This window comes from Rattus rattus, chromosome 3 (assembly GCF_011064425.1).
Source record: "Rattus rattus isolate New Zealand chromosome 3, Rrattus_CSIRO_v1, whole genome shotgun sequence".
In the NCBI taxonomy this organism is placed as follows: domain Eukaryota; kingdom Metazoa; phylum Chordata; class Mammalia; order Rodentia; family Muridae; genus Rattus; species Rattus rattus.
The window spans coordinates 114,264,421-114,290,761 of NC_046156.1; positions in this window are offsets into that span (position 1 = coordinate 114,264,421).

The window sequence follows — 26,341 nt, forward strand, 5'->3', positions numbered from 1 at the left end:
TGTAATAAAAGATTGTAGATGTCAACAACTAAACCACAGGAAGATGACCATTTTAAAGCCTACCCGAGATTTCATTTTCCCAGTAAAACTTGTGATAATCAAGAAAACAAATAATAGATGGTAGGAAGATGTGGATAATATGGACCACATCCATTCCTGTTTGGGCTGTGAACAGTTCAGCCATTAGGAAATCAATATGGAGTTTCCCAACCTAACCTCCAAAACAAGTTTAAAAACAAAACTACCATGTGATGCACATATGATGCAGCTATCTGTATCTTCCCACATGGACACATGCACAGCTTGCTATAGCAGTCACAACAACAAGAAAATAGAACTAGCTGATGTCAAGCAATAGATGAAGGGCTGCAAGTGTGGTATATGCACAAAGAATGTCTTGTTCAGCTACAGAGAGAAATTAAATTCTGAAACTTGCAGAAAAAAATAGATAGTTCTGGTGCTATACTGATCACACCCAATATGATAAAGGCAACAATCACATTTTCTGTCTTATATACAGATGGTAAATTTTAATGTTTGGGTGTGTACAAATAAGCGGCTGAGATCGAGTATGTTATGAATTTCAATAAGAGATCACAAGTGCAAAAACTGAGGAACTAAGAAAGGACAGTGTTTATGATTAAATCAAGAAATAAGGAGGGTAGAGGACAGAGAGATGGATATTTGGTAGCAGTGAAGAGAGAATACATAGAGACAAACTATCTTAAAATAAAACCTTATTCTTTGTAACCTGAAAAAATAGTGATGAGTGAATTTTATTTACTTTGTTGAAATATTTTTCTTATCAAAATAATTGAACAACAGAACCACAATTTTAATTAAGGTATTTAACATGAGAAACTCATGAAAGCATAGAATAAAGTGCCGTGCTCCAGCCATGGTGTTGAGAGAGGCATCTCCTAAGAGACAATAGTGGGTCTGTAGAAAGAAGATGGGAATTCCCAGTGGCCAATGTAGGAGGGAAGGTCTAAAGAAATAAATAAGTACAAAATGCAGTGAAAAGAGGACTTCCATTCATAAACATCTTGTTAAATACACAAGACTATGGCTCAGTGTAAGATCAACTTGACAAGGAGGACTTCTGCCTCCCTCCTTCACAGGCATTCTTCTGCAACATAAGTAAAACTGTCCTCCTGGTTTGCTCCAGTATCATCCTAAGTACCGAAAGGCTATCCCATTAATCAGATTTAGTGGGCGGTGGTGCCTAAAGGGATTTACAGTCAAGATGAACAGATTACTTTTTAAATTTCCCCTCTGATACATAATGTAAAACTCTCAAACTGGCTGTATTGAGGAAGGGTAGTGGTACGAGGATCGTATTGTGGCAAGAACTGTGTGTTTAAATGACCACTCTGACTGTAGTTCAGCAGGATGTCTGGGAAGACCCAAAATGGAGTCTTGAAATATAGATATAAATAGAATCTTGGGGCTGAGAGATGATGCTGACGTGGCTCTGAAAGATGATAGGTAATGAGGTTAGAATGGAGAGGTTCAAAACACTCAGTGACCTTTAAGAATAACCCTGGGCGGATGAGGAATGAACTAATACTCATTCATCAGTTCATTAATTCACAATTTCATTCATTAGTTCATCAGAGGGAACCCCAAACAAACCTCCATTTCGACACTGAGGTGGCTATTATTTCTAGAATTATTACACTGTATCTGTAAATTACTGTAGTATCACTTTTGAAAAGCTGTCAATCAAACATCATAGATGGAACTCCAAAGCACATCTCTGGATCAGTTTATGGATGTATTTTGTACCATACTAGCTAGTCAGAAAAATAAATGTTGTTATTATCCTTTTCTGGGTTAAACTGTGTTAATAAAGAATATGTTTTCAACAACAACAACAAAAGATCAGACATGGCATTTGCTGCAATCCTGACAGTCCCATATGACCACACTACACAGATTTCTCAACTTTGTATGATGTGTATATAGGATATATGTCCAGTATATAGGATATATACTACATTTCTTCACATCCCTTTGGATTCTTTTTATTATTTTAAGTGATTTATTTTTATGTTATATGCTTTGATGTTTTCCTTGTATGTATGCCTGTAAGAAAGTAATTGATACCAAGGAACTGGAGTTACAAACAGTTGTGAGCCACCATGGGGGTGATGGGAGAGCATTTGGTGCTCTTAACTGCAGAGTTATCTTTCCATCTCCTCCATCTCAATTCTTACTGTGCATATTTTTACACACTGAAGGCTTAGTGTGCTATAGAGATCTCCTATTATACCAAATCCTCAGTGAGTTATCATATACCATCATAGTTTTAGTACACATTAGAGAGTTGTCATGTACATTGTGCTCTCGTTTTGCCTATAGTTCCATCGTTGTTCATTTTTGCCATGTACAACTCATTGATCTACACACTGGTAGCCCTTTACAGATCTTCAGTCTGCAAGCACCAGCTCTCCATATGCTTACTCAATCTTGTACCTAAATATTCATGTTAAAGAATTAAACTTATTGCTTACTCAGATATTCAGATAATATCATATTCAGATAATACCAGGTTTACAAATAGCATTAAGAGTGATACAGCAGTATTCACTTCTGCCCAGTGGGAACATCTTCACTGTCCTTGAGAGGCAAGCCAGGCTGCTGAATTGGAAGCCATAAGACAACAGTGTCATCAGCAGAACAATTTGTGAGCTTCCCTGTAAGTGTGCATCCCTTACATCAAAAAGTCCTGAACCTCCAGTCTGTCTTCACATCATGACATTTATCATCTAGAATATCTCATGCCACCAGTTACCTTATAGAACTCCTGCTTGAGTCCTGCCTATGATGTAAGTCATTGATTTTTGCTGCAGAGTATTACATGGGATAAATTGCTGCAGTTTTAATAGTTGCCCATGGAAGAACTCCTGATTATAGTCACCTTTCAAAGAAAATGGATTGACACACCAGTCAAAGAAAATGCTAAAGTTAAAAAGTTTCTAATACAAACAATTGAGGATATTTGGAGCATTACAAAAAGAACTAACCTAATAATAATAGGAATGAAAAAATGAGAGGGCTCCCAATTCAAGGCGCAGAAAATATCTTAAATAAAACCATAAAAGAAAATTTCCCTAACCTAAAGAAAGGGATGCTTCTAAAGAAAGAAATGTACAAGAACCTTACAGAACAGAAAAGAGTAGACCAAAAAAGAAATCCTCCTGCCACATAATAATCAAAACACTAAGTGTACAGAGCAAAAAGAATATTACGAGCCATAAGGGATAAAGGCCAAGTAACATATAAAGGCATATCTATTAGAATTACTTCAGACTTAGGTCTTACCGTCATTAGGAGATCAGAGATACCATCTCAGAATACTATACCCAGCAAAATTTACAATCACCATAGATGGTTAAAAACAAGATATTCCATGACAGATCCAAATATAAATAATATCTTTCCATTAATCTAGCCCTATGGAGGATACTAGAAGGAAATCTCCAACATTAGTAAGGTATCTACACTCAAGAAAACACCCAAAAAAACCAAGAAATAGAAAATTCCATACGAGCAAAAGAAGACACACACACACACACACACACACACACACACACACACACACACACACACTCACAGACACACAGGAAAACACAGCACCAACATCAACATCAAAATTACAGGAAGTATCATTGGACATTAATATCCCTCAACATCAATAGCCTCAATTCCCTAATAAAAATACACAGGCTAAGAGTGGATATGTAAACAGGATCAATCATCCTGCTGCATACAAGAAACACACTTCAGGAACAAAGATAGATATTACCTCCAAATAAAGGGCTGGGCAAAGCTTTTCCAAGCAAATGGACCAAGGAAACAAGCTGGAGTAGCCATTTTAATATGCAATGAAATAGACTTTTGACTAAAAGTAATCAGAATGATGTGGAAGGACACTTCATACTCATCAAATGAAAAATTCACCATGATGACATCTCAATTCTGAACATCTATGCCCCAAATTCAAGAGCACCACATTCATAAAAGAAGCATTACTAAAGCTTAAATCAGACATCAAACCCCACACATAAAGAGTGGTACTCTTTAACATTCCAGTCACACCAACTGTCAGGTCACCAAGACAGAAACTAAAGAGTGAAATAATGAATCTAACAGAGGTTATGAATCAAATGCTCCAAAGACATATCTACAGAACATTTCATACAAACACAAATGATTATATCTTTGTCTCAGCACCTCATGGAACCTTCTCCAAATTTAAAAATATACTTGGTCTCAAAGCAAGCATCAGTGGATACAAGAAAATTCAAATAACTCCTTGTATATTATTAGACTGTCATGGGTTAAAGATGGACTTTAGCAACAACAGAAACAAGAAAAATCCTACATACTCTTGGAAACTGAACAAATCTATTCAGCGATCAATGGGTCAAGGGAGGTTGGGGTGGGGATTAAAGACTTTCTAGAATTCAATGAAATGAAGTCACAACACACTCAAATTTGTGGGACATAATCAAAGCAGTCTAGGAGGTAAGTTCATAGCACTAAATACCTTCATAAAGAAATTGGAGAGTCCATTCCACTACCTGAGGATCCAACTATACCGCTCTTGGGCATATACCCAAAAGATGCTCCAATGTACAACAAAGACTCATGCTCCAATATGTTCATAGCAGCCTTATTTATAATAGTCAGAAGCTGGAAAAGAACTCAGATGCCCTTCAACAGAGGAATGGATTTTAAAAATATGGTACATCTACACAATGGAGTACTACTCAGCTATCAAAAACAATGACCTCATGAAATTGATAGGCAAATGGAGTGAACTAGAAAATATCATCCTGAGTGAGGTAACTCAATCACAGAAAAACGCACTTGGTATGCACTCACTGATAAGTAGGTATTAGCTATAAAGCTCAAATTACCAAAGATGCAATCCACAGACCACATGAACCTCAAGAAGGATGACCAAAATGTGGATGCTCCCACTCCTTCTTAAAAGGGTAAAAATATCCATAGGAGGGGATATGGAAGCAAAGTTTAGAGCAGCGGCTCAAGGAATGGTCATTCAGAGCCTGACCCACATATGGCATATATATATACCAAAATTAGATAAAATGGATGAAGATAAAAAATGCATGCTGAAAGGGATGGGATATAGATCTCTCCTGAGAGACACATCCAGAGCAAGTCCAATACAGAGGCCAATGCTAGCAGCAAACCACTGAACTGAGAACAGGACCCCCTTGGGGGGAATTAGAAGTATTGAAAGAGTTGAAGGCACTTGCAACTCCATAGAAACAACAATGCCAACCAACCAGAGCTTCCAGGGACTAAACCACTACCCAAAGACTATACATGGACTGATCCAGGGCTCCAACTGCATATGTAGCAGAGAATAGCCTTGTTGAGGCACCAGTGGAAGGAGAAGCCCTTGGTCCTGCCAAGGTTGCCCCCCCCCCAGTGCAGGGGAATATGGAGAGGCAGTAAGGGGGATTTATGGGGGGAATATCTGTAAAGAGGAGGGGGAGGGGTGGGGATGGGGGCTTATGAACAGGAAACCGGGAAGGGGAATGACATTTGAAATTTAAGTAAAGAAATATATCTAATAAAAATAAAAAAGAAGACAAAAAATTAAATATATATCTGAAAAAAAACTAGAAAAAGAAAGAGATAAATACACCAAAGACGAGTAGACAGCAGGAAATAATTAAACTCGGGGCTGAATCAATCAATTAGAAATTAAGAGAACAGTACAAAGAATAAACAAAACCAAGTGCTGGTTTTTTGAGAAATCAACAAGTTAGACAAACCCTTATCTACCATAACTAAGAGGCAGAGAGACAGTACCCAAATTACCAAATTTGGAAATGCAAAGGGAAATATAACAACCAACATTGAAGAAATTCAAAGAATCATTAGGTCTTACTTCAAAAGCTTGTACTCTCTAAAATGGAAACTCTAAAGGAATGGATGATTTTCTAAACAGATATCACTTAACAAAGCTATCAAGATCTCATAAACTATTTAAATAGTCCTACAAATTTTCAGGAAATAGAAACAATCATTAAAAGTCTCCAAACAATAAATAAACAAATAAATAAATACTCTTGGTTAAATGGTTTTAGTACAAAATTCTCTAAGACTTTCAAATAAGAGCTAATACCAACACCAATTCTCTTCAAACTATTTCACAAAATAAAAAGAGAGTATTGCCAAATTCATTCTATGCAGTCACAGCCACCCCATAACTAAATCACACAATGACTCAACTAAGAAAAACAATTTTAGACCAATTTTTGTTGTAAATATTGATGCAAAACTATTCAATAACTTACTCATAAAGAAACTCCAAGAACACACCAAAGACATTATCCATGATCACGTAGGCTTCTCCCAGGGATACAGGGTTGGTTCAATATAAGAACATCCTTCAATGTAATCCACCATATTAAAAAATAGAAAACAAAAACAAAACAACAAAACAAAACAAAGAAAACTGAAAGTGAAATAAAAAAACACGTGATCTTATTAGATGCTGAAAAAAAAAAACTTTGACAAAATCAAACACTTTTTCGTGTTAAAAGATTTGGAGAGACAAGGATACAAGGAACATACCTAAACACAATAAAGGCAAAGTCCAGCAAGCCAATAGCCAACATCAAATTAAATGGAAAGCAACTTTAAGCATTTCCACTAAAATCAGAGAAATGACAAAGCTGTCCACTGTTTCCCTTTCTCTCCAGTGTACTACATAAAGTACTAGATAGAGCAATAATACAACTAAAGGAAATCAAGGAGTTAGAAATAGGAAAGGAAGAAGTCAAAGTATCACTATTGCATATGATATGAGAGTATACATAAGTGACCCCCAAATTCTACCAGATAAATCGCACAGCTGATAAACACCTTCAGCAAAGTAGCTGGATAGAAAATTGACTCAAAGAAATCATTAGACCTCCTTTATACACATGATAGTCTGAGATAGAAGTTAAGATGCTTCACACTTCACAAAACACCCTTCACAAAAGCCACAAATAACATAAAATATCTTGGTGTGATTCTAACCAAGCAAATGGAAAACCTGCATGGCAAGAACTTCAAATGTACAAAGAAATTGGAGAAGTTATCAGAGTATGGAAAGATCTCCCATGCACATGGATACATAGGGTGAGCATAGTGAAAATGGCTACAGATTCAATGCAATTTCCCTCAAAATTCCAACACAATTCTCTGGACACCTTGAAAGAACAATTTTCGACTTCATATGGAAAAACAAAAGCTCAGTATAGTTAAGGCAAACCTGTATAATAAAAGGACTTCTGAAGACATCACTATCCCTGACTTAAAGTTGTACTACAGAGCAATAGTAATTAAAAAAAATCTGTATGTTATTGGTATTGAAGAGACAAGTTGATCAATGGACTAGAATTGAAGAACAAAAAATAGACTAACACATCTATAGACACTTGATTTTGTTTTAAGCCAAAATCATACAATGAAAAATGGAAAGAAGCTTTAACAAATGGGAGCTGGTCTAACTGGATGTCTGCTAATGCAAGAACACAAATAGATCCATATTTATCACCCTGCACAAAATTTAAGTCCAAGTGAATCAAAGTTCTCAACATAAAACCAGATACAATGAAACTTGTGAAATAGAATGTTGAGAACTGTTTTGTACACATTGGCACAAGAGACAACTTCCTGAACAGAATACCCATGGATCAGACATTAAGATTAGCAATTAATAAATGGGTCCTCATGAAACTGAAACTCTTCTGTAAGGCAGAGAACACTATCAATGGAACAATACAACAGGCTACAGATTGGGAAAAGATCGTCACCGACCCTACATCTGAGAGAGGGTTAATAACCAAAGCAAATAAAGAACTTGAGAAGTTTGAAAATAAACAACCCAAATAGCCCAATTTAAAAAACGGGGTATCGGCTAAACAGAGAATACTCAACAAAGGAAGCACTTAATGGCCAAGAAGCATGAAAAGAAATGTTCAGTGTCCTTAGACATCAGAGAAATGAAAATCAAAATGACTCTGAGATTCCACCTTACACCCATCAACATGGCTAAGATCAAAAACTCAGGGGACAGCACCTGCTGGCTGAGGATGTGGATCAAGGAGAATACTCCTCCACGGCAGGTGGGAGTATAAACTTGTACAAGCACTGTGGAAATTAAATTAACGATCTCTCTGAAAAATAGGGAATAGTTCTACCTCAAGACCAGATACAGGAGATTGTTAGGGATAGATGTCACTTTTCTTTACTGATAATGAGCTAAACCTTACTGAATGAACTTAGTTCACTTGCAGATTCATGTTGTAACTTGATAATTCCAGACACAAGTGATATCAACTAGATTTGATTTAAAAAATAACCTCAAATTTCAGAATTTTTTTTAATTTTATGATGTACTAGGGATACTCTATCTAAGGAGATTAGTTAACATTGCTCACTGAGAATAAATGGTTACTTAGTAATCATCCTGAGTACATCAATCTGGGGGAACCCAGGGACATTTCATGACTTCTGAAATAACAGAAGATTAAGCCCTCTCCCGGAAGCAGAGATGGGGATGTGATGAACCACCACAGAGTTGCATTGAGTCTGGCTGTTCTAGCATCTGCACTAACATTCTTTTTTTTTTTTTCATCTTTATTAACTTGAGTATTTCTTATTTACATTTCAATTGTTATTCCCCTTCCCGGTTTCCAGGCCAACATCCCCATAACCACTCCCCTCCCCTGCTCTATGGCTTATGCTCTAAGATCAAGAATCGACAAATGGGATCTCATAAAACTACAAAGCTTCTGTAAGGCAAAGGACACTATTGTTAGGACAAAACGGCAACCAACAGATTGGGAAAAGATCTTTACCAATCCTACAACTGATAGAGGGCTTATATCCAAAATACACAAAGAACCCAAGAAGTTAGATGCAGGGAGACAAATAACCCTATTAAAAATGGGGTTCAGAGCTAAACAAAGAATTCACAGCTGAGGAATGCCGAATGGCTGAGAAACACCTAAAGAAATGTTCAACATCTTTAGTCATCAGGGAAATGCAAATCAAAACAACCCTGAGATTTCACCTCACACCAGTCAGAATGACTAAGATCAAAAACTCAGGTGACAGCAAATGCTGGCGAGGATGTGGAGAAAGAGGAACACTCCTCCATTGTTGGGGGGATTGCAGACTGGTACAACCATTCTGGTACAATCAGTCTGCACTAACATTCCTTTTAAAGATGTTAATCAGTTGATTTCAGACCCTTGCGTCAAAAATTCTCTCATGTTTCTGACTTCAGTTATGTCCTTTGGATCAACAATGGAAAATGTATTCTATATGTAGCCTAATGTAGGGCAAATCATGTCTTCATTTCAAGGTTTACATCTTTATTAAAATCAGTTTGTTCAATGCAAAACGTCTGATAGGTGAATGTGCACATTCACGTGAACTAAATGTGATAAGTATATATAAACGTTTCCTTCTTTTTTTGTTCTGTCAAAGTAGACAGATATTAAGAAATGTAATTTTAGTTAAAAAGCAACATAGCAACATTGAGCTCTAGAATGAGAAAAATGTGAACTGTTTACCCAGTGAAATGGACTAAAATAGTAAAACTTAAATAAGTGTTTTAAAAAAGCAGAGTTCTGTCTTATCATTTCCAACTATTGTTAGCTCTCAACAACTGTGGAAAATGAAACGGAATGTGTGGGAAAGCTCCTAATTTCAAAGCCTGTATAGATATAACAAAGTCACCTGGAATCCCACTGAGCAGAAATCAGGGGGAAAATTGTCTTCTATTCATCACCTTGTATTTTTTATTTGAAACTCATTAGTGCTTATTATAACTTGAAGAAAATAGAGGTTAAAGAAGAGGCATAAAAGGCCCTGGCATTCATCATGGGATGGTAGAGATGTTCTTTTTTTTTTTTTAATAAAAGAACTATCTACCAAAAGTGGGTTACTGGTTATTTAAAAGTTTTAGCATCATAATAGAAACTTTTTGCCTCCATGTTGGAAGCTGCTATAGGAAGCAGCCACCATTCCAGGTACCAGACACAAAGACAGAACTTCTAGTGTTTTGTAGTTTGTAAAAGGGACGTGACTTTCCAGAGCGGAACCCCTGAGGGAGCTGGCTGACAGCGGCAGAGGCTCAGGGCAATGACAGGCTCTTGCTTGTATCACCAGTACATTACAAATACGGTTGTCAGAAACAGTCCTAGACCTTGCACTGGAGTGAGCCAACATTGCTCAGTGGAAAAGGGGGATATACCAGTAAGGGTGGAGGGCATCATGGCAGATGAGTGCAGTCTAGGTAGAACTCAGCCAACAGCAGGCTGCGGTGCGGTCCCTAATCCCAGAAAACCTTATTATAGAAACCTAGTGAGAAGCAGCTGGGGTTATTAGAGGAGAGGTCTTGATTGACTATATGCCATGTTAAGGTATATAGCGATCTGCATGGATGTTACAGGCAGCTCACATGCTGACATGACAGTAGCAGAGAAATGGTTCAAAGGAGAAAAGAGCTGGCCACAGGGCTAAACACAAAGTCACCGGAACACTGGTGTTTACAAGGTCAGCTAAAAAAGCAAAGCACTCAAAGTCCAGTGACAAAGAACATCGGCAGTTTGGAAATGCACAAGAAAATGTTAACTAATTATACACCAATCATAAAAGAGCTATGTGAAAGAGTTAGGAAATGCTAAGGTAAACACCGGTGCCTTTTTTAAAAAATAAAACAAGAAGTATTCAATAATTAAAATATTTCGCTTTTTGTCATCATTCCTTGCTAAATTCATATGATAAAATATTGTACCAAATAAGAAACAACACATTAAGCAGAACAAATAAAGACAGACTGGAAATTAGATATTTTTGGAACAACAACGACAACAACAAAATTGATCTGAAGCAGACCCTTGTAGAGAACGCATGCACTACACTCTCTGGCGGAGCTTATGGAGAGCATGCTGGATACTTTTATGAAGAGATTTCCCCTTTAGCAAAAGAAGCCCCACACTGAGCCCCACAGCCGCTCTTGGGTAGAACACCACCGTCGATACTCTGAGGCCTGCGCAGGCATCACTCTCACCTACGCTTGCGATCTGCACCCGCGGGAGCTGAAAAATGACGCTGAAACAGTGGCCTGTGCCAGGACTTCGATGTCAGCAGGTCAGACTGTGTAACATCCCAGGGCATTTCAATATTAACTGTGGTTAGATCTCTTGCTTCTCGTCTTGGCATTGGTTATAGACAAGATGAATAAAGGTATTAAAGGCTAGGGCTTTTTATCTCCCCAAAGAAATTTTAAATGGATTTGGTAGAAAAACACACTAAAAATAATGCTTGCTAATGTGCCTATAAAGCTCTGACTGGGATCCGACCCCGTGCTGAAATTAAGCAATTGTATTTGCTGGCTAACCTCATTTTAAATGATAGCTTTTTTCTTTCTTCCTAAGGGAGGCATATATGAAATGTAATCATCTTTTCATTATGAGGTTGCTGGCTTTACGTCTCGTGAATGCTGGAGCCCTTTAGCTGAGAGCAGACTGAAATGTGTGTGACATCGTCGTCTCTCATCCCAGCCTCCACTGTGAGGAGAAAATGGTTCCAGCTGAAAGGGAGTTCCACTCTGAGCAGCCATTTAAACAGAAGAAGCTTATTGGTTCTTTTTATTGCTACCAGCTTTGGTTTTAGGATACCCTTTGGAGATTTTGCCTTTCAGAATATTCTGTTTTCCTGTCTGTATCCTTTGTGTGTCCCCCAAGCCTCTAGAATATTCTTTTACATCGTTGTTGTACACTGGGCTCTGTCTTGTCTTGCTTTTTTTTTTTTTTTTTTTTCTTCTTTTTTTTTTTTTTTTTTTTTTTTTTTTTTGTCTCTTCTTGACTTCTATTCTACCTTTGGGGTGGGATGGACTCAACAAAGAATTTTACTTTTGTAAACTTGTAAATTTTTAAGGGTTAATATATGTGTGTACCTGTGTGGGCCAGAGGTCAGCACTGGAGGTCTACTTCATTTTTTTAAAATTTTATTTATTATCTTGTTTTTGTTTTTGTTTTTTTCCTTTCTTTTTTTGGAGCTGAGGACTGAACTCAGGGCCTTGCACTTGCTAGTAGCCCCTCTACCACTGAGCTAAACCCCAACCCCTTGTCTTACTTACTGTGCTTCTTACTGTGAATGCAACAGTTAAGTGCAGAGGCTGGGCTCTCACTGGTGTGTGTGTGTGTGTGTGTGTGTGTGTGTGTGTGTGTGTGTGTGTGTGAGAGAGAGGGGGGGGGATGGAGTGAGAGGAGACAGAGAGAGCAGATGTATCTGTGTGGGGGATATGTGTGTGCAGATGGACCTGTGTAGGGGTGCATATGCATGTGTGTGCATATCCATTTGAAGAACAAAGGACAATGTTCCTCTTACTCTTATGTCTATTTCTTTAGTCTTTTGTGAGAAGTGGATTGGCTAACTGGACAGTGTTCCCTAAGGTCTGCCTGACACTAGAAGTGAGTTGGCCACTTACTGGCCCTGTTTGCTCAGACCTTGTAGTCTTTATTTGGGTTCTGTGAGCTTTGCCCTAATTAGAGATACTAAGTGACAAAGCCCCAGTACTGGGACTAGATGAGAGCAGTAACGCACCTGGACTTTTACGGGGTGCTGGGATTGAACACAGATCCTTATGTTTCCAAGTGCTCACCCCCTGTGATATCACCACCCAAATGCTTGGCTCTCCAGACACTAGCAAGCACGATAGATATTGAAAAGGAGCATCTGCAGACATTAACTGTGCACTAAGCTAGATCTTGCATTTTAAAGAAAATATTGTAAACAGAATTTGCTCTTCAGCAAAGTCTGAGGTTCCTAATAAAAGAGGTGGTTTTACATTGTTTACCAAAGGTTAAAAAACAAACACAAGGTAACTAGAATTTTCCTTATAGAAATGCAGCTTGTTCCTTTAGCGTCTCTTTTGAAAATCTCTTGGTTACCTGCAAAGACTGATAATCTCTTTGGAAGACTGTGATCATGTGAGAAATATCATATCAACTCTCTATTCACATACACTAAGTAACTCTTTTGTTTATCTGTTGCTTTTGATACAGGGTTTCTTCTTGTGGCCCTGAGTGTCTTGAAATTTGCTCTGTAGACCTGTCTGGCCTCAAACCCGGATCGGCTTGCCTCAGCCTCCAGAGCACTGGGATTAAAGATGTCTACTACCACTGCTTGACCAACTAAATCAGTTTTGCAATAAATGTGACGATGAACATCCATAGATTAAAGAAACCGTGAGCAAGTTTTCTAATCAGGCTAACCCCTTTGGAACCCAAATACAGACTGTAGTATGAGTAAACAGGGCAAGGGTGTGGCCAAGTCACTTCTTACAAGGAGGCAGAAGGGTGGAAGTTTGACTCTTTCAAATGGTAGAGAAGGCCATAAAGGAGAATAGTCTTTTTAGGTTTATTTTTCTGTAGGTATGAGTTTTATACCTCTATGTATATCTGCATCATGTGTTCCCCATGACCTTGGAGGCCAGGAGAATGATGGATTTTTCTGGAACTGGAGTTATGGATGGTAATACGTTACCATGTCAAGGCTGGGACACTAAGTTCTCTGCAGGAAGAGGGAGTGTTCATATCCCCAGGGTCATCTCTTCAGCCACCATAGGAGAGCAGAAGAACTGACCACATGAAGAGGTTTAGGTCTTCACCAGTTCTGAAGTGATATGCAGTTCAATGTCATGGTGATCCTAGCCCTTCCTGACCCTATCCATAAATACACAGCTAGTATTGCCCCATTCTCTCTTGATGTGTTGATGTGTTTCTTTCTCTCTCTCTCTCTCTTTTCTCTCTCTCTCCTTCCCTTCTCCCTCTCCCTCTCTCTTTCTCCCTTATCACATAGTAAATGGAAAAACATGACACAGGTATTTGTTCAAATCAGTGAAAGTTGAAATCTTGAACCTTGCATATTGATTTGTGATAGGTTTTCAACAATTCATAAGTTTCATAATAAATTTTAATCATGCCTTGCTTCTGTCATAGATAAACAACATTTTACCCTACAACTCTGTCCTTACAAATTGCAAAGTTTCAGATCACCCTCAGAGTGTCTGCAGAGTAAACCCTACTGTGATTGAGAAGACTTTGATAAGATGGAATTTGTCAGTATTTCCACCAGAAACAAAACACGAAGAGATTGAAAGTTCTCAAACAGAATTTTTGAAATAAATATTATAATTTGAGAGCAGTTTTGAAGGCACTGTAGTCATACAGTAATTAGCACATAATGCTTTATTGTAACTTGAATTTTTCCCATTGAGTATTACCTAAAGGAAAGAGTAATAATTAAATACCCTCACAGAGCATTTAAGAGATAAATGGCAGGAAGATCACAACACAAATGAGTACAAATGAGTACCATAGACTGAAGGAGACTTGTTTGAATTCTTTCTTTGATGATGCATCATTAAAACATAAGAGATCTATTGTCTGTAAAGACGACACAATTGGGGTATCTTTCTTAAATAAACAAATGATTTTTCATTATCCTTTTATCACATAAAAGCTTTGTGTTCAACATTACCCATGCAGACAAGACTGTTGCCCTGGAGCTGTGTATCAAGACAATAGGCATTGCTTAGTGAGAGAATTAACTCACCAACTCCTAATTGCCAAATGTGTTACATTTTTGTATTCTTTGTTGGTAAAGATTCATCTGCTGTAAAACGATTCAACTACATCAGTAAATTTGTTTTATGACTCCATTTCATGTGTAATTAACACAAGACAAATTAGTCATAGGAGGAAAACCAACCAAACTAGAACTGCTTTAGTTCCACAAATCCCCCCCGAGAAATTCCTCCAAAAGCAAAAGACCTGTAAAAATCAGCTACTGACCATGCATAAGCTAATGCTCAGATTACAGCTTTGGTGAATTTAGAATACAATTTGACTGGCTTTGGCATATTTTCCTGAGCAATCGTTATAGTTAGACATATTAAACACTCTTCTTTTTTGTGGAAGTTAATTTTTATTTTAAGTCAGAAAGCATCTGGATAGTTAGCTTTATGAAAAGTAATGGCTCATGCTTGGTCAATTTTTTTAATGTAGAAAATGCCTGAATTCAACAGCATAGCTCAGATCACTGGCCAGCTCTTCACCTTTGCAGTCAGGAGAATTCTTTTCCATCCTAAAACATTGCTTAGGTTCAGTGACTTCAAGACCCTAGGATGCTTTCCTACCAAATCTGAAATCCTGTTCTTCAACTCTCCCCACTTTTATTCTGTGTCAGGTCACTGTAATTCTCCTTCCCTCTTCCTTTCCTTCTTCCTCTCTGTCTGTCTGTCTGTCTGTCTGTCTCTGTCTTTCCCTTTCTGCCTCTGTCTCTGCCCCTCATTATTATGTATGTAAGGGTGTGACAGACTCAAGCATGCCAAGGTAGTATGAAGGACAAAGGGCAACTCTCCGGAATGACTTCTCTCTTTTCCACATTGATATCTACAGGTTAAAGTCACCAGGCTTGCGTGACCAACTGTTTTACCAGCTGAACAATTTTACCAGCCCAAGAAATTCTTTCTAAGCTTTTTTTTTTATTCCCTCTGTTTCTTCCACATCTTATAGTTACACAGTCTTTAAATGCTGCCCTACATTTCTTATCTCATCTTACCTCTCACTCTTTTCTATCATGTGAGGAAATTTTAAATATAGTTGGGGTGGCAACTGCATCATTGAACTTTGGTAAACCCAAAACATCTTTTCTTTTCCATTTTATCATATTTCAATCCACTGGTTCAATTTCCAGAAAGCACATTCAGGAAAATGCTTCCACCATACACACACTTATTCAGATGAATTAGAGAAATTATCTTTACTCCGCTGCATGTATATGGTACTCACCTTGTGATAGACCTGTGAGAATTCAGTTGAAGCCTAACAATTATAGGGAAGACTGCCAGCATAGTATACCCCTACCTGTCAGTACCTCCAGTAACCACATTAGATGCAGGGTACCCTGCCCTGGTTACATGCTCTGCCCAAGGCTCCTTCTAGCCCTGTGACTGGTCAAATAGAGTGCTAAAGCTTGAAGACCTGGGTCTCACATCTCAGTGATGAACAGTGTGGTGTCAACCCTTCCAGACATTATCACTTAAGATTTGGTATAGAGTGGTGAATAACACTATAAAATCTCCTCAGGATTATCCAATTTTTAAAAAGAGATTTGTTTTTATTTATATCCATGTTCTGTCTGCATGTATGCATGTGGATCACATGGCTGTAGTACTCACAAAGGCCAGAAGATTCTGATGCCAGAACTGGAAGAGGAGTTACAGCTCATCGTGAACTTCTATGTGGGTCTGGGAATCCAATCCAGGCCCTCTACAAGAGCACCAAGTGTTCTTAATCAGTGCACCATCTCTTTAGCTCTAGAGTTATGCAAATTTTAACGCTAATCAAGGATCAAGACAATGTACAAAGGATTACTGAGAGTGAGGTCACATACAGGAATAAAACAGAAGTCCATTGTGTAAATATACCACATTTTCTGTATCCGTTCCTCTGTTGAAGGGCATCTGGGTTCTTTCCAGCTTCTGGCTATTATAAATAAGGCTGCTATGGACATAGTGGAGCATGTGTCTTTGTTATATGTTGGGGCACCTTTTGGGTATATGCCCAGGAGAGGTATAGCTGGGTCCTCAGTTAGTGCAATGTCCAATTTTCTGAGGAACCTCCAGACTGATTTCCAGAATGGTTGTAACAGCTTGCAATCCCACCAACAATGAAAGAGTGTTCCTCTTTCTTCACATCCTCGCCAGCATCTGCTGTCACTGGAGTTTTTGATTTTAGCCATTCTGACTGGTGTGAGGTGGTATCTAAGGGTTCTTCTGATTTGCATTTCCCTGATGACTAAGGATGTTGAACATTTCTGTAGGTGCTTCCTAGCTATTTAATATTCCTCAGTTAAGAATTCTTTGTTTAGCTCTGTATTCGTTTTTTCAATAGGGCTATTTGATTCCCTGGAGTCTAACTTCTTGAGTTCTTTGTATATTAGCCTTCTACCAGATGTAGGACTGGTAAAGATCTTTTCCCAATCTGTTGGCTGCCCTTTTGTCCTGATGACAGTGCCCTTTGCCTTACAGAGGCTATGCAATTTTATGAGGTCCCATTTGTTGTCATCCCATATACATCCACCAAACCCAGACAATATTGTGAATGACAAGAAGTGCATGCTGACAGAAGCCTGATATAGCTGTCCCCTGAGAGGCTTTGCCAGAGCCTGACAAATACAGAGCTCCCAGGGACTAAACCACCAATCCAAGTGTACAGGGGGATGGACCTATGGCTCTGGTCGCATATGTAGCAGAGAATGGTCTTGTTGGACATCAGTGGGAGGAGAGGCCCTTGGTCCTATGAAGGTTTGATGCCCCAGTGTAGGGTAATGCCAAGGCAGGGAGACAGGAGGGAGTGGGTGAGTCTGATGGGGATTACCTTCATAGATAATGAAGGGGGAGATAGAGGGTTTCTGGAGGTGAAATCGGGAAAGGGGATAACATTTCAAATGTAAGTGAAAAATAGCCAATGAAAGACAAAACAGTACTCTTGTGAGCTGCCCCTTTAAAATACAACCATCCATAGAAGCTTTGTTTTGTAGAGATTCTGAAAGACAAACTAGGATAAGAAATAGACACCTGTCTGTGTGCACAAGATCTGGACTGAGAGCCTCATTGAGTTCCATCCCTGCCTGAGGAGATATTGGCAATGGATGGCTGCTGGGGAAGGGAACATTCAGTTTTTCAGGAAGCAGCTTCTGAGAGACGATCCATGCTCCAGTAGGCAGCTCTACAATCATCCACAGGCAGACAACACTAAGTGGATTCAGGGCACAGTTTAAAACTGAAGGAATTGGAGAGGGAGAGAAGGAAGGAGAAAAAAAGGGAGGAAGGAAGGAAAGGAGGGACTTGAGGGATGGAGAGACTGAGGGACAGAGGGACTGATAGACAGGCTGACTAAGCACAGGAAGTTGAGGGGGAAAAGTTGTCCAGAGGAATAGAAGAAGAGTTGAAGCAGAACAAATGTGGGTGGACCTGAACAAAACACATTAGGTAAATATCTTAAATTCTCAAACAATATTGAAATTTTTTTAATGAGCACATTTTATGTGGTTGATTTTTAATGTCTTAACCTAGAAATATTATGCCAATGGGCTTAATTCAGTCGCAAAGTTTCCTTGAAATTCATGCTCCAATTATGAAGCCTTGGGTGTCTCTTATGTGGTCTTGCATCTTCTTTCCTCAGAAAATGCTGTGATTAATAAGTCACCGGGCCAGGGCTCCTATAAACAAACCGTGAAATGCAGCAGTCAGCTCTTCACATCTCAGGTGTGTGTCTTCCACTGCCGTTCCCTGCAGCCAGCCCCCCGACTTCATTGCATGCGTGCTTGCAGAAGAAAATAACCACTCAGCCCCAAATGGGAGAATCTGATGAAAATGGGTTTTACTGCAAGCCACTTGTTAAAGTTGGATTCCAATCAATAAAGGGACAGATACACACAAGAAAAGAGTCACGGCTGCATGTGTGAATATGAAGATTTCTCAAATTGCTTCTTCAATCTATATTTCTGTTGGAAATACTTTCCTTTTATAGTAATAAAGATTGCATTATTTGGTGAGAGCTATTTCTCAAAATAGGCTGAATTTATCCTACTATTTCAGCCAGTGTCCAGGTTTTTGTGTACATGTATGTGGGTGTGAGTGTGTCCATGAATATATATGTGTGTATATACTCTATGTGCCTGTGTATGTACATGTATATACATACACATAAATATGTGTATGTATGCAGGTATGTTTCTCCTCCCATTTATGTACAGTGCTTATGTGTGTGTACGTATATGTGTACATCTGTATGTGAATGTACATGCATATGTATGTATGTATGTATGTATGTATGTATATATGTATTTGTGGGTGCCTGTGTAAATGCCTGTATATGTGTGTGCATGTATGTATGTGTGTATACTTGTATGTGTATGTACATGTGTTTGTGTGTGTACTTGTGTAAATGCCTGCACATGTGTGTGGATATATGGATGTTTGTGTGTGTGTGTGTGTGTGTGTGTGTGTGTGTGTGTGTGTGTGTGTGTGTGTGTGCGTGCGTGTGTGCGTGCTTGATCCCTGTAACTTTATCTCGGATGACTGTCAAGTCTACTTAATGCAGTTATCTCCAAGTTTAGTATATTCTCAGGAATTGCTCAGAGAAGGATGCGATACTTAATTGTTAAGTTTTTTCTTATAGATTTTAGTTTTGTCTCATAACAGTCTGACTGACAAGTAACTATAAAGACACCATGCTGAATTCATGTCAACAATCTACTCTTCTGTGTTCAAATTCAGCAAGTTCAGCACAAGTAGAAGTGTTAGCTACATGACTAATGCCATGTAGATGACAAATATCAGAATTCTTCTTAGAAACAAGATGTTTCTCTAATGGCTGTGGGACTCATCCCCAAGTGAGGGAGAGCCCCCTTCTGCTATCTTTGTCCCCAGTTTGCACATCAGCCAGATGGATTCACACTGCAGGCTATCCCACCCAGGGGAAGCATGAGTGTAGCTTTCGGCTCCCTTCAGCAAGATCACAATAACACATTTGTCTTATCATAGAACTCTAAATTGCTTATTCCAACCCATGTGAAGCCTTTGTATATGTGAGGTTCTAAAAAAGCCATTGTCCTTATTAACGACTTCATTTTTTGTGTCAACTGGACACTGTCATTTGTTAAATGGTATCTTGGAAACTACTGCAGAGAGAGAAGTTTATTCTTTCTACAAACAAGGCATAAATCAGAAATAATGATTGTTTTAAAGTATTTAAATATATGCATTACAGAAGAAGAAAAAATGACTGGTTTCAACTCTGTGTAGCAGAAAAATGCATTGTAGACTTCCAAAGAGTGGTTAAAAAAAAGGAGAATTTTAATAATATTCTACATCCAGTTAGTAGACAGTGTCTTTGGTAAACTGTTTTAAATGTGAGAGAAATATGCAATCTGCTTTTGAGTGCCATGAGGCTCATGTGGGTCCACTGTGATCTGTCTCCATTTAGGTGTGAAAGATGGCTTCTCCCTTGTTTTATCAAGTAGGGGTTCCCGATGAAGGCGCCTCTCCTGAATGATGAAGTTGTCTCCTCACAGTCCTTCCATAAAAAGTGAAAAGTCCCGACTGTAATTCAAACATTTATTTTTCCATAATCTCCTTTTGCCTGTGCTCTGTTCCCACTACACAAATCCCCTTTCTTCCTCTGCATTTCTCTGTATTCCTCCTCTGCCTTCGAGGTATCCAGTGCAGCCCTGGCTCAGCCATCAGTAAGTTCTTTGGAGCACTCCCTTTACAAGCTTCGCTCTTTCATCCACACTTCTGTTTTGCCATTGCCCGTACAAAGACTATGCATTTTAGAGTTATCCTTAAGCCCATATGCAGCACGATATAAAACCTGTTCCTTGTGGATGTCTCTTCCTCAATGTTTCTCAGGTGCCTATTTCTTGTCTCCTGCTTAACAGGACAAGAAATTCTCAGAAACCTCTGTCTTGCAAGACTACCTCCCGTAGATCCTGGCTGGAGGTTTCCTGATCTTAATCCTTCCCAAAGCCCTGCTGCCCTGACTTGAGCTTCACCTCCCTCTACTTTGGCTCCCCCTAGAGTTGAAGGTAAATGCCAATTCTCTGAAAGTCCAGAGAACCAGTCCACCATGAAGAGAGAGAGAGGCATTTCTACCCATGCACACGGCAATTTGATCATTTAAGTCTGGCAAGATGCTTTGTAGTTTAAATGGGCTACAAGAAGACAGCAAGGCCATGTGATATTTTAGTCCTTCAGTGCCCATAATGTGTGTGTAAGAAGAAGGGAGGTCTGAAGAGGGCTGTACGGAAACAAAATGTGATCAACCGACTCTTTGAACATGTCTAGATTTAATTAGGTTCCCACAAGTATCCACAAAAACTCAGGACAGGTCAATTGGTTTAGTAGATGTTTCTGCCCTTGAGGGTTTCTTCTGCTGAACCTTCTTCTGGGTGTCCTATGTTCCACAGGAGTCATAGTTTCCAGCTTATTTTCAAGACATCTTGTTAATGGTTTACAAAGCCAACACACACACACACACACACACACACACACACACACACATGCACACACACATCACTCAGGTGTGTGTACAAACCATGTCTGCCAGTGAAAACTAAGTGCAAGTGGTCAAAGAAGACAACGGGGGAAATGGAGCCAGCATCAAACAAGATCAGTATCCCCCATGGAGAAAGCCTTTTACATTACTTTTTGTTTTTCAATGTACATATTAATTTTAGTTATCAAATAATACATAAAATCTCAATGTACAAAACTGACTCACCCCCTGCAAACCCAATGCAAGTTTCCTTTCAACCCATGTTTATTATTTGGATAGATAGATAGGTAGATAGATAGATAGATAGATAGATAGATAGATAGATAGATAGATAGACAGATAGTCAGTCAGACAGACAGATAGATTAATAGATAGACAGACAGACATTTAAAAGCATCCATGCTACTGCGAGCTCAAATAAGGATGTTTTTATTCTAAGAAAGTATTGTACTATGGGCCTATCCTCCAAGATCAATTAAAATCATTTTAGAACATTTTTGTATTTATTATTCAGAGACAAATTATTTAGTTAATAATGTTATTTTGCAAATTGTGTAATGAACCTTTCCAGCAAGGCTTGTGAATGGTTTTCACTGAAGTTATGGTAGCTAGCCCATGAGTTTCCAAAGTGGGTAGACAGCCAGATATTTGTGTACAGTTCTGGGAATGGAGCATGATGTGTGTGCTCTATGTCAATGTGTAATGTACAGCCAGTTTGCCTTCACAGGAACTTGATTTCAGGACACCAACATGACTGTATTGAATGGTGTGCTACACGTTTGTTTAGTGGCTAAGGCTGGTCTTCCTCAGATCTACACTGTCCTTGCTGAAGAGAGAATGGAGCAGACAGACTGCGTTATGTCATGGAATTATAAGAGGTATCTTTTCCCTCCTAGCCAGCTGAGAGTGTTTGGAAGGGGCTTATCCTTCCAGTAAATTTAAGATTCACAAGTAATCCTTCTCCATTTTATTATCAATATTTTATCTCATACGTGAGTTGTTTACATTTGGTAATTTGATAACAAAAAAACCCACTGTGTTCTCTATTTACTGGTTTCAGCACACTGTGTGGGTGGGCAAAATTGTTTCTGATGGCCGCCACCAAGCCAGCTGGCCACCTCGGGGTCTCACGGTGGGTGTTCAGCTTCAGTGGGTTGCCGTCTGACATGAAACAGGGCTTTGACCCCTGAAGCACTTCTGCTTGTAAATGAGAGTGAAGCTATAAAATCCACGATGATCTCATCAACAGTGGGTTCTCCCCTGACACGTTCCATGCTGGGGGTTATTTACTGTATGTGGTGACAGAGTCGTGCCTTGCCAACTGTGAGTTGAAGAAATGTTTTAAAAAGTTGGAAGTCTGTCGAGGTTGCTGCTGGTTTTCTTTCGTCATTACACCTTGGAAGGGATCCATTATAAAATATTTCAGGTTGACACTGGCCTTCTATAGAGCAGACACAAATTATCTGTCACTGTGCTCATTCCCAAATCCACAGTTATGGCAGTAGATGTGAGATAAACTCAGGTATGAAGAATACAAAATGGCCAAGACCTTCCTGGAATTTTAGAGAGAGTTACCACACAGCTTCTGTAAAGAGATTCTGTGAATAATGTCTCCTTCCTTTCCTTTTTAAGGTGTGCGTGCAAACACATAAAGAAGAGAGAGATGGGACCAGTATAGACAGACAATAGCCTTCAGGTTTGTCCTACTGGGGTAAAGGAGGCATTCTATGAAAGTCCTGCTGAAGCGAACACTGACTCAAAAGCTCCTGAGACACTATGCCACAAAAATCCATTTAGATGTTATAAAATGTATGGTTTATATATGGGAAGAAACAGCTGATAAAGGCAGACATGGGATACAGCACTGAGGACACTGTGGAGTGCAGCTGCCGTTCAAAATGAACACCCATGAACTGGGAAGAGTAAATGAGCAAAGTACACAGCACACAGATGAGCTCAGGTCATCAACACTTGCAATCCCAAAATCCAAGCACCGTGTCACATGCATGTAATCTGCAACAGAGGCAAAAGGATTTGAGGGCATTGCTGACAGCAGGACTAGTCAGAATAGTGTTCTCCAGCTATACTCAGAGACTCTTCTAAAATATAGTAAAATGGGGTAGCTATAGAGGAGGAATTTGTTGTTCATCTGTGGCCTCATAGCCACGAACATACGTACTGTTTACCTTACATACATACACACCTGTAGCATCCCCACTAACCTGAGTATACACATGCACACCTGGATGCCTGGAAGCACACATTCATTAGACATATATATGTGCATTTATAACTAAGCATACATGCACATTCACTTGCATACCTGCACATGCCAAGACAGCATCTGAACATACAGTACACTCGCTTACACTCCTTCACATGTGCACACCTTCTAACACTGCAGAAGCATACACATACACACTTGTACACACACCTGCATATTTACATTTCCTTGCATGTATGTATGTATGTATACACAATACTCATACACCTGTATTCTTTCACTGCTGCACACACATGCGTAAGTGTTTTTCTTAGGCAAGTCTGACCTCATGAGTCTAGTCCTTGGGATACACACACACACACACACACACACACACAAACACACACACACACACTGGGGGGGGAGGAGGAGAAGAAGGGAGAAAAGGAGGAGGAAGAGGAGGAAGAGGAAGGAGAAGAAGAAGAAGAACAACAACAACAAGAACAAGAACAAAAAGAACAAGAACAAAAAGAACAAGAAGAAGACAAGAAGAAGAAACAAGAAGAAGAAGAGGAAGAAGAAGAAGAAGAAGAAGAGGAAGAAGAAGAAGAAGAAGAAGAAGAAGAAGAAGAAGAAGAAGAAGAAGAAGAAGAAGAAGAAGAAGAAGAAGAAGAAGAAGAAGAAGAAGAAGAAGAAGAAGAAGAAGAAGAAGAAGAAGAAGAAGAAGACAGAATCAAGTCTACCAGTTGTCTTCTGATCTCCACATGTACTCTGACACTAAACATATCTATGGTATTAATTCAAACTATTATCATAGATGGAATTAAATGAGCCAAGGATTGAATTTATTTTAACCCACGTCACATCTATCATTTATGCTGATTAGAGTTACAAAAGCTATTTGGGTTGAAAATATAAGTCAATAGTATTTAGTCAATAGAAAGTGGACTTGATCAAACACATGAAACAAAATTGATATTTATGATATGCTAGACAATAAATTCTCAGCAGCTTTTGAACTAACCAGATAAGGTTGAAGGGTAAAATGATCCCTGCTCATTTCATAACTGCCTTTGCTGTTGGAAAGTGGTGCTGGATGAAAGATTAAGCATGTTTATACTTCCCTGGGATCCTGTCACAAAACTAGGCCCTTCACTATGTAAAGATATAGATTTAGTAAACAAACCATTTCTGATCTCAGCAAGGAACTTAACAGGGATTTTTCAGAGTCAAACACACAGGAGCTCAGCTTGGCCACAGTAGTAAAAGGAACATCCATCTAAACATTTCAAAGAACAGATGTTTTCCATCACTAAAGCCATAGCAAGATGAGGGACAAACAAAAATAGCATCTCAGGTAGACCAGGAGCATGAAGCTCAGGGAAGGAGTCAGCTGTGCTGAGGGCTGGAGCCAATCCAGGTAAAGCCTATGGGAGGGATTTGCAGAAGAACCTGTTCTTTTTGGGCCTTGTATGGTTTGATAACAAATAAAACCATTGTTCAAAAAAGAAAATAATCACTCACTGGTATGGATAAAACATGCGTTCTGCTGTTCAGTTATATTAATGATTAACTTCAACCTCAAATCTGAGGATTTCAGGTGAGACTTATAGGATATCAAGTGAAATGAAACATGAAAATCCATGTTTGCTAGAGCAATAAAGATATAAGGAGGGGTGTCACGATGGAACAATCCAGTGAAGTCTGGGAAATCCAAGTGAAAATACCTCCTAAAGACATCCAACCCCTGATTCATCTAAACTCACCTCATCTCCCCCTAGACCTGTATGGCCAGCTTCTGAGGTTGCCTAATCACTCCTAATTTACCCATCATGCCCCAGTAAGTGCATAGTGGCATAATGACTACAGAAAACCATTAAAGGTTAGAAATTATGCAAATCAGACCAAATAGTGAGAAGGTTAATGAGGAATGAAAAAATTAGGCAATTAATACAGGAGGAAACACAAGAGGAAGTTCTACTTTTTAATTATGTTATTTCCTCTTGTGCTATTAAAGAGTTACTCAGGGTTTGACAATCATATCTAACTCCTAATCATATCTAATACTTGAGAAACTGAATGGCCTGTGTGGGCCTCAGGATGGCTCAGTGGGTGAACGAACTTGCTGCAATGAAACACAATGACCAAAATGCAAGCTATTTATTCAGGAACATGTTTATTTGGTTTATGCTTTCATGTCAGTGTTCATTATGGAAGGAAGTCAGGACAGGAACTCAAACAACCCAGGAACCTGCAGGAAGGAACTGATTTAAAAAAGGCCATGGAGGGGTGTTGCTTTCTGGCTTGCTTGCTCTTCTTCATGGCTGGATCAGTCTGCTTCCTTAAAGAACTCAGGACCACAGGCCAGTGGACAGTATCTGCACAATGGGCTGAGCCCTCCCCCACCATCAGGAATTAAGACAGTGCTCTACAGGCTCTAGAGCCTGACCTTATGGAGGCATATTTTCAGTTGAGGCTCCCTCCTCTTGATGACTCTAACTTGTGTCCTGTTGACATAGAACTAGCCAGTATAGTTGAATTCTGAATGCACACACACACACACACACACACACACACACACACACACACACACTTACACTCAAATAAATGTTTAAAAATAAAGTTAATTTTTGGTCCATGCAATAACTTATTTAATAAATGATAGAAGTATTTATCTGAAAATATCTTTCAGTGAAAGTTCACTAAATTTTTAGTTTTATGGTTATTTTTATTTCCAATCTCCATCTGATTTGTTTTAGGTGGTCTTCTGCTTATTTTTATTTTGTAAGTGTATTTTAGGTGTTTGTCTGCATATTTGCCTGTGTACCACTGGCATGTAGTGCCCCATAGAGGCCAGAATAGACATTCTATCCCCTGGAACTGGAGTGACAGATAGTTATTTGTGTGCTGGGAATCGAATCCTGTTCCTTTCAAAAAAAATAGCTGGTGTTCCTAA